The sequence below is a fragment of the Saccopteryx bilineata genome, chromosome 9 (genome assembly GCF_036850765.1).
Source record: "Saccopteryx bilineata isolate mSacBil1 chromosome 9, mSacBil1_pri_phased_curated, whole genome shotgun sequence".
Classification (NCBI taxonomy): Eukaryota; Metazoa; Chordata; class Mammalia; order Chiroptera; family Emballonuridae; genus Saccopteryx; species Saccopteryx bilineata.
This window is the reverse complement of record NC_089498.1, coordinates 20,532,550-20,542,274: the sequence shown is the minus strand read 5'-3', so window position 1 is coordinate 20,542,274 and position 9,725 is coordinate 20,532,550. Positions and strand designations below refer to the sequence as shown.

Here is a 9,725-nt window from a genome sequence, read left to right as displayed (position 1 = left end):
AAAATAAGAACTAACTGGTCTCCTCTTATTTTTTTAAACCTTTGATTGTTAAGTTGAGCTACAAAATCACACATCAAAGTTGATTTAGTCTGATATATACAAAAAAATGTTTTTAAAACAAAAATGTATCTCTCTACATGATGAACATCAAGCACAATCTAGCTGTCTTTTCATTTACATGCAGGCTGCAGCCTTCTGTTCATCAAATCAGGATGGGTCCCTCCTATTTTTCAAATATCTAATAATGTTTAGAGGACAGAAGAGGAAAATATACCAGAATTAAATACATACATATTTTCATTTTCCCAAATTTCAGGAAAAACGTCATAATCTCTCTAAGCACTGTAATTTTAAAAGCAAGGGAAATTACAACTCATGAAAGCACAGAACGTACTGAAGTAGTAAAAAAAGGAGAAATTGGAAGTTCAACTCGGCTGATGTGTTGTAAAAGATGGAGAGGTTTGGAATAGAGATGAGAATAGGGAAAACAGGCAAGGGATGGTGTTTTCTGAATGCACTTTAGGAGGCAAATGGAAAGCAGTGTGCGATACCTCATCATAAAAAAGGGACCTGTGGGCATGGGCACGGATAAACAGCCCATATGAAAAAAAAAAGAGGGAAGAGTAGGAGGCGTCCTGTGAAGACAGCGGGAAGCCCCATGGTGCAAAGATGAAACAAACTTTTCTGGGGTGGGAGGAGAATGTTTAAATATTCCTACATATATCAAATGACGAATTTGGGCAGCCAATAAACTGCAGGGAAGACTAATGGCAGACTGCACTAAACAGCAGTGAAAAAATACAGTGTCCTGCAAGGAAGGATTCATTGTTCAAGAATTACAGTTTCATAAGGACACAGATTTTTTTTTTCCTCCAAAGGCTGCAGCAGCTGCAGTCTGCAAATGTAGTTGGAAGAGAGAAAAAACAAACGCTGAGCAGGAGGTACATTCCCCTATGGCATGACCATATTTTCTATAGCAGTAATCCTATGTTCATAAAAGGAGTAAAAGAAGAAAGAGAGAGAGGAGGCCAGGAGACGGATACAGTCTCATTCAAGGGGAGAAGGCAGGGTCATAAAAGCATTACACAAAGAAATATGCAGGGGCTCTTGTTTATTATTATTTTAAATGTTGAGATTCTTCTTATACCCACCAGTTTGCATTTAGGAATTGGTGGTTAATGCTTGTATGAGGGAAGCAAAAGAAAAGACTGTCCACACAGACTCACACACGCACATGCACGCACACTCCTAATCTGGCTAGAGCTTCTTAAAAAATACAAAAAGCCTCCTTCAACTTGTTCACTACCACTCCGATTTCCTGTGTAGACCTGAACGTTTGTATGTGTTTCTGTGTCTCCTGTTACCCACGTTACCTAATGCAAGCCCAGTATGAAACATTTTTAAATGAGTTGGTCTTTATTGAATTATGATTTCCAGCAGACACTAATCACAAAATTCAAATTGCTCTGGCAGACAAGAATTTTTAGAGTGCTGGGATGTAACCGGGTTTTTAAGAGAATCTCTTAAGAGCCAACCACCAATGTATACAGTAACTGAGTACCGCTTGATGAAATACTTCAAATAGTTAATTAGATTTGCCAAGGGAAAAAAAATCAATCGCTAAGAGTCAACACTCTAGGAGATACAGATGATGAAGAACTGTTTTATTGGCACACCCAGTGTGCAGTCAAAAGTGAAGCTTAACAAAACAAAGTTTTTTGGATTTCTTACCCACTGTCTCTGCAGTCTACTCAAGGCAATTAGCAACACATCAAAAGGAGAGGAAAGTAACTTTTGCCCCCATGATTTCTTTTTTCCTCAAGAATATCTTTAGCCTGCTTAAAAGGCATTTCACAAGGAAAGAAGAACAGAGACACAGATTTTATCAGGGGTTGCATTGCCTATGAACACCTGCAAACTGAATTTGCTCTGTTTTGTTAACCATTTATTTTGTCTTTACTGGGTTTTCAAAGGGAAATGTGATAATCCCACTGTTCTTCAGATGCTCAACAGGGTGTTTCATCTAATAAAGCCATTGCAGGGGAATGGATTAAAGCAACATGGAGCATTCATAATTTGGAATCAGTGAAAGAGTTTTAACATCTGGGGACTGTGGGCTCAATCTTAAAAATGTTATTGGTAGGATACAGATAGAGTGTTTAAGTAACACCTGCTCTGCTTCTTTAAGAATCCTTACACTGCTATTACCTATGCGAGGCCAGGAGGAGAGGGCTGCTGGGGCACCATTCACTGCGTCTTTGGGGATTGTTAGAAATAAATACATAAATAAAACTCCTTCACATCTCCCTCCCCCGGTAATCACTGCACTGTTATCTATGTCCATGAGTCTCAGCTTCGTATCCCACCTATGTGTGAAATAAAAATAAGTAAATACATAAATAAAACTAAGGCATGCAGTTATCCTGTAACAGAAATCTCAAAGAGTAGGAATAAAAGAGAAAATTAGAAAAGACATTTTTTAGGATAAATTACAAGGGGAGAGTTTTACACTGAAATTTGAAAGCAGTCTTCTAATGAAGGTGATAGAATCTACTTTTGAATTTAAAAACTAACTCTGTACTTCCAAAACGTTTTTCACTGGGATATGCTTCTTTGTTACAAAAGTTATGTTACATCTGCCATATCTGGTTCCATTATTTTAAATGCATTGAGATATTTATATTTTTGAGAAGGAAATAAAATGACAATTATCACTCATCTTTGATCCAGTCATTTTAGAAATGATCAGCTAATACCAAATGACCCTCGCTAGTATAGGCTATCAACCAGTAATGGGCAATATGAATAAAGTGTGAGTCAAGTATTCATTTTAAATTTTCTAGTAGCCATACTAAGAAAGTAAAAATTAACAGTGACATTAACTTAATATTAAATATCTAAACCAATATCTTTTAAACACTGTCAACTACAAAGTATTCAATAGATATCTTACATCCTTTTTTAAAAAAACTAAGTCTTTGAAACCCAATATGGATTTTATACAGATAGCATACCTCAACTAGGACTGGTCACATTTCAAGTGCTCAGGAGCCAACATGTGGCTAGTGGTTACCACACTGAAAAGCTCAAGTCCAGAAAAAACAAGGAAACCAGAAGGAGAAGGAAGTGAGGCAGGCACAGACCAATGTGCTAACTGGGCAGGAATGGCAGAAGGCAAGCGCCAAACTCCCCTCCTTGGCCCCCTTCTTTCTGTCCCCATTCCCAACTAGGGGAGTTTCCCAAAGCTTCATCCTTTACCCACTGTCCCATTCTCTTTAGACTCTTTATCTTGGTGACTGAACCATTCATTCATTGATTCATTCAAAAAATCTTTACTGAATGCCTCTGATGTACCAAGTACAGTGGTAGGTGCTTTGGTAATAAAGATAAATAATTCCTTGTCCTTATAATAGTACAGTGGGTTGCACATACCAGCCAATGCGTACTCATAATTTAGTGTGATAAGTGCTCCCGTGGAGGAGGCTAACGGGCATGTGCTCAGGCATAACAGTTCATGCATGATGCGGCGGGGTGGGGGGAGGGGGAGACGGGCAAGGGGAGGAAGGCGGCTTACAGTTCAGAGACACCGCCTCAGAAAGACCTTTGCTGACCAACTATTATAAAGCAGAAATCCCCACCTACTGCCAAGTTACCTCTTATTGCACCATCATCTTTTATTTTCTTTAGAGCATGTATCGCCATTCAAAATTCTTATTCATTTGTTTTGTGTATCATTTGCCTTCTTTCCATGACAGTAAGGACCTTGTTGGTCTTATTCACCATGTGCCTTTGACAGAGTAAATCATGAGTCAATTGTATTCCATCCATCCAACTATCCCTTGATTTCTTTCTAATCATATTGCCAGCTACCAGGCATCTCATTTTAAGACTTACTATAAAACTTCCTATCTAATAAACTCCATGCTGTCTCTCCTCTAATTGTCTTGAACAACACCAGGTTAAATCATCTGAAACATTGATTTCATTACATCAATCCCCTGTTCAAAATGCACTACATTCTTGCTTGACCTGTGGTGGCGCAGTGGGTAAAGTGTTGGCCTGGAATGCTGAGGTCAGTGGTTCAGAACCCTGGGCTTGCCTGATCAAGGCACATACAAGAGGCAACTACCATAAGTTGATTTTCCCACTCCTCTCCTTATTTATTTCTCTCTTCTCTCTAAAGTCAATAAATAAAATAAATGCATCATATCTTTTTTTAGGAAAAAGTTGAGATATTGAGGCAATCAAAGTTTTCTGTAATCTGGTAATCAAAGTTTCCCTTGGATCTGGCTCCTTCACAATTTCCCTCAATTACTCTGCAAAAATGAGGCCCCCACTCTGGAGATATGAAAAAAATGAATGAATGTCCTAACTTAATTCATCAGCAAAATATTAAAATACATTCTTCTCCTCCTCAGCCCTTATTCTAGGATGATAGCCAGACCAAGTTTCCAGTGTCTAGACTTATGTTTCCACCAGGTTAGAATTGGTTCCCAAAGAGATAGCAGGTTCCATGGATGGCAACACCTTGTAGGTGACAGACCTCAGATGGCAATGATCATGTGGAAATCTATGACTCAGAGTCACAGCTTTGGGAGCCACAGACAAGCTTGGTACAGATACCACTGGGAGGACTGATCTATGAATGGACCCAGGGAATGGCCTCAGTGGTATATAGCAGTCGTCCCCAACCCCCGGGCCGTGGACCAGTACGGGTCTGTGGGCCATTTGGTACTGGTCCACAGAGAAAGAATAAATAACTTACATTATTTCCGTTTTATTTATATTTAAGTCTGAACGATGTTTTATTTTTAAAAAATGACCAGATTCCCTCTGTTACATCCGTCTAAGACTCACTCTTGACGCTTGTCTCAGTCACGTGATACATTTATCTGTCCCAACCTGAAGGCCGGTCCTTGAAAATATTTTCTGACATTAAACTGGTCCGTGGCCCAAAAAAGGTTGGGGACCACTGGTATACAGGATGGGCCTAGCCAGAGATCTCTTCCCTCTTTGTCCTGAATGGCAGGAGCCTTGGGCTCAGCTCAAGAGAAATTATATGAAAACTGATAAAGAACCTTTCACCAACCATGGACCAAAGAGCCTGATTTGATTTGATATGGACATGGAACAAGTCATCCTAGTATACTGCCCTCTAGACAAGTCATAAACATCTCCAAATGCCAGGGCTTTTCTCCTAATTCCTTTCTCTCATTGCCTCTGAAACACTTGAGCATTTCAAGACATTCAGACTCACTATCCTGCTGAATGAGAGCATAGGAAAAAAAGAATGCCTTTTTTATTCCTCATTCATTTTTTTGCTGATAGTAGGAGAAAAAAAGTTAAGATGCTAATAGCCAGTTCTGACATATCCCTGAGTCATTAGAGGACCCCACATCAAATACAAGAATGGCAGTAGCTTTCAAAAAAAGACAGCCAAAACTATAGAAGGTTGGCAACTAATCCTCGTAACAGTCTAGCCTTTAGATAGGTTTATGCTCAAAGTAAGCACTAAATACTGATTCTAACTAGATTTAATCATAAAACTGTGTTTAACTAAGAGAAGGGACTCTGTAAAGAATGTTCTTTGTTTCAGCATCCATAAAATCAAGAGACTAGATCAAGGGTAGTCAACCTTTTTATACCTACTGCCCACTTTTCTATCTCTGTTAGTAGTAAAATTTTCTAATTGCCCGCTGGTTCCACAGTAATGGTGATTTATAAAGTAGGGAAGGAATTTTACTTTATAAAATTTATAAAGCAGAGTTACAGCAGGTTAAAGCATATAATAATAATTACTTACCAAGTACTTTATGTCGGATTTTCGCTAAGTTTGGCAGAATAAATCTTTATAAAACAACTTACTATAGCTAAATCTATCTTTTTATTTATACTTTGGTTGCTCCACTACCGCCCACCATGAAAGCTGGAATGCCCACTAGTGGGCAGTAGGGACCAGGTTGACAACCACTGGACTAGATCATCATTTAGCCAGTTCTATCATTTTCTTCTACTCACTCCAGGCTCCAGACCCCAGAGGAATGACTCTAGGCACTTATTACCTATTCTGTTAATTATTATCCTTAATTAAATAACACCTTTAAGAAGTGCTTAACCATTGAGTGCATATCTTGCTTCTTTAATTAGAATGTAAGATCCTCGAGGATAATTCTGAAAAGATATATTGAGTACCCACTGAATTCAAGGCACAATATAAAGACAAATAGTTTATTTTCCTGGGTGGTTGGCACATTACTCAACAGTTAATAGCAATCACTTTCAGTATGAAAGATTTCTCAACTCTGCTCCACAGCAGTATTTTTTAGCTTGTGTTTTCATATGGGCTGGATACCTGGTATAATGTACAAACAGGCTTGGAGGGGATCCAGAAAACAAATGAATATAACTGCCATCCTGGGATATCTCTAGAGAGTTATGAAATCCATGACACGTTGTAAAAATCTGACCTATAATGTTGGCAGCTGTTCTCCTTATTTTTTTTACTATGAACAGTGCCAGTATTCTGCATGCTCTGATGTAGAAGAATATAGTGATCGTATTTATGGCTTAAACGCTCTTTTACAAAAGGCTAGTGGGCACTGTCCTAGTATGGAAGGCCAGTCGGAGCAGGCAAGGAGTTGAGCACAAGTGGTTTGTTGAAGAGGTGATCTCAGAGCACAATGGAGGGAATGAGCAAGAAATGAGACACAGGGAAAGAGGAAAACTAAAAAGGTTGAGTTAAAGAGGAGCTATTGCCATAGGTCACTGGGCTTCGGTCCCACTGGGGACTCTGAGAAGAAGCATTGCTCCAAAGGAAGGGAAAGCAGGAGAGTGTGTTCTCTAACTCCCATCTCTTAGGGACTCTGGGTTGCTCCTGGGAAAGTTAAATCCCCAATTTCTGACAGCCTCACACAGAGCTAGAGAAAGCTTCCAGAGAGAGAAGCAGAGACACAGGACTGAACATGGAAGCTGGCACAATGCACAGGAATAGTCAAAATAACCCCAAATGACTCAGCTGTAAGCCAAGGGGACAGGGGGCAGGGTGTCAGCTGGTTCATCTATATTAATCATAGTCAGATCAACAGCTCCAGAAACCTAGTGTCTACACATGGTCCTATCTGCACCTCCAGTTTGAGTTCTGGTCCATGTCATTTCATATTCCTCTATATTAGCTGCTTTCCTCCAAATGGGATATGATGATGGCTTTTATCATACTGTACAGGGAAGTGTAGAGATGTCAGTGAGCTTTCACATTTGATGGGTTCAGATCAGGGAACACAAATTCAAAGACCTTCTATGGCTTTGGCTTTATGACCATCATAAACAGGGATAAATGCTCAATGAGAATGATCCTGATGGCCCCAATATAGAGGCCACAGCTGCCAAGGTGATGAGTTCTGGGAGGGGAAAAGTCTTTGCAAAAGCAAACCAAATTCTGGAGCTTCCACTTAATGCCTGCTGGCTTCAGTCATTCAGTGGACACACTACTCTCTGGCATGCAGAAACCAAGCTATATAATATTAACACAGCTGTTTCTGGTCTTAACCCTGAGAGAACCAAGGCCTGAGAAGAGAGAGAGATGTACAAACAAAAAATGTGATGAATGCTAATGAAGATGAAGTCCTTCACCAACTCTGAAGTCTATTTCTGAAAATCCAACAGTAGAATTGACATTTAAGAAAACCTATAGAAGTTTATGGAAGAATAGGGACAGAGTACTGAGTAAACCTATGAGCATCTTTATGAATATTGCATACTACTTCTAATTGCTCATGTTTAATGAACACTTACTATCTGTCAGACACAACATGAAGTGTCTTTCATGCATTCTCATTTAATCTTCCCCACACCCATTTTACTGATAAAGAAACCAAGCCCAAAGAAGTTTGGGGGCTTGTGCAAAGTCATGCAACTAGCAGATGCGTCAAAATTTAAATTCAAGTAGTCCAACTCAACTACAAATGTAGCCCACATTCTTAAGGACTAACCTATAAAACTTGATGAAACTGCAACAGAGGTTAACACATGAAGAGAAAATGAATATTTCATGTAGCAAAAATGTGCAAAAGAGGTCACTATACTGTCAACTTCTTTTTTTTTTTTTTTTTTTTTTTTTTTTTTCATTTTTCTGAAGCTGGAAACAGGGAGAAACAGCCAGACAGACTCCCGCATGCGCCCGACCGGGATCCACCCGGCACACCCACCATGGGGCGACGCTCTGCCCACCAGGGGGCGATGCTCTGCCCATCCTGGGCGTCGCCATGTTGCAACCAGAGCCACTCTAGCGCCTGAGGCAGAGGCCACAGAGCCATCCCCAGCACCCGGGCCATCTTTGCTCCAATGGAGCCTCAGCTGCAGGAGGGGAAGAGAGAGACAGAGAGGAAAATGCGGCGGAGGGGTGGAGAAGCAAATGGGCGCTTCTCCTGTGTGCCCTGGCCAGGAATCGAACCCGGGTCCTCCGCACTCTAGGCCAACGCTCTACCGCTGAGCCAACAGGCCAGGGCCCTACTGTCAACTTCTGACACAAAACAAACAACTTCAAACCTTAGAGCTTAAAAGAAACATGAATTATTTCTCATGATTCTGTGATCTGGGGTGGGACAGCCAGGGCTAGATGATGTAGACTGGCCTCCCTCCTGTCTGTGGCCTCCGCAGGAAGGAATGGATGGTTGGGTGTCGTTCCACAGTCTCACGCTCTACAGCAGTGGGAGTCAACCTGGTCCCTACCGCCCACTAGAGGGCATTCCAGCTTTCATTGTGGGCAGTAGGGGAGCAACCAAAGTATAAATAAAAAGATAGATTTAACTATAGTAAGTTGTTTAATAAAGATTTATTCTGCCAAACTTAGTGAAAATCCGACCTAAAGTACTTGGTAAGTAATTATTATTATATGCTTTAACTTGCTGAAATTCTGCTTTATAAATTTTATAAAGTAAAATTCCTTCCCTACTTTATAAATCACCATTACTGTGGAACTGGTGGGTGGTTAGAAAATTTTACTACTAACAGAGATAGAAAAGTGGAAGTAGGTATAAAATGGTTGACTATCCCTGCCCTAGAGACTAGCTGGGCTTGCTCACACAGTGGAAGAAGGGTTCCCAGCAGCAAGAGCAGGTACTTTTCCAGCCTCTGCATCATATTTGCTATTATCCCATTAGCAAAAGTAAGTCACATGGCCAAGACTAGAGCCCATACAGGATTAGACTCAGAGAGGCTAGAAAAATTGAGGACAGTCTTGCCACAATTTCTATGGAACATCTACGCCCATTAAGTTCATTTTGCTTTGCTGTAGGAGTATAAACTAACAGTAACTACATACTGTAACAGTTGTTCAACAAAATGTTCAATCCCTTCTGATTTTATAACTCAGAATAAATTCTTTCTTCCCAAGCTCCACAAAGGAACTGAGTTGCAAAGTCACTGGATTAATAATATGATGAGTAGGAATAAGAATGAGGAGAAAGAGGGGCAGAAGGAGGAGAGAAAGGAGAACAGCAGCAGCAGCAACAACCACTACTTTGGGTAACACGTGCTTAACCTACTCAGCATGGCTGAGTAAGTATTTCTGAGCCTCCCTCCTCTGGCCCTCGGGAATTGTATGGCCCTGCTAACCCCCCTGTCCCTCCTCCCATAGCATCAGGGACACTGCCGGAGACCCAGGTTGCTCTCTCCTCAGCTTCTCTTACATCTTCTAAATTTCACGGCACCTACTTCTTTTCCAAACT

General features: G+C 40.5%; 1 non-coding gene across 1 annotated transcript; it reads right to left on the bottom strand.

Moving 5' to 3' along the window:
* Positions 1-8,428: 8,428 nt before the first annotated feature.
* On the bottom strand, positions 8,429-8,504 carry TRNAS-AGA (transfer RNA serine (anticodon AGA)). The gene has a single exon. It is a non-coding gene; the product is annotated as a tRNA-Ser (tRNA).
* Between the last annotated feature and the right edge of the window lie 1,221 nt (positions 8,505-9,725).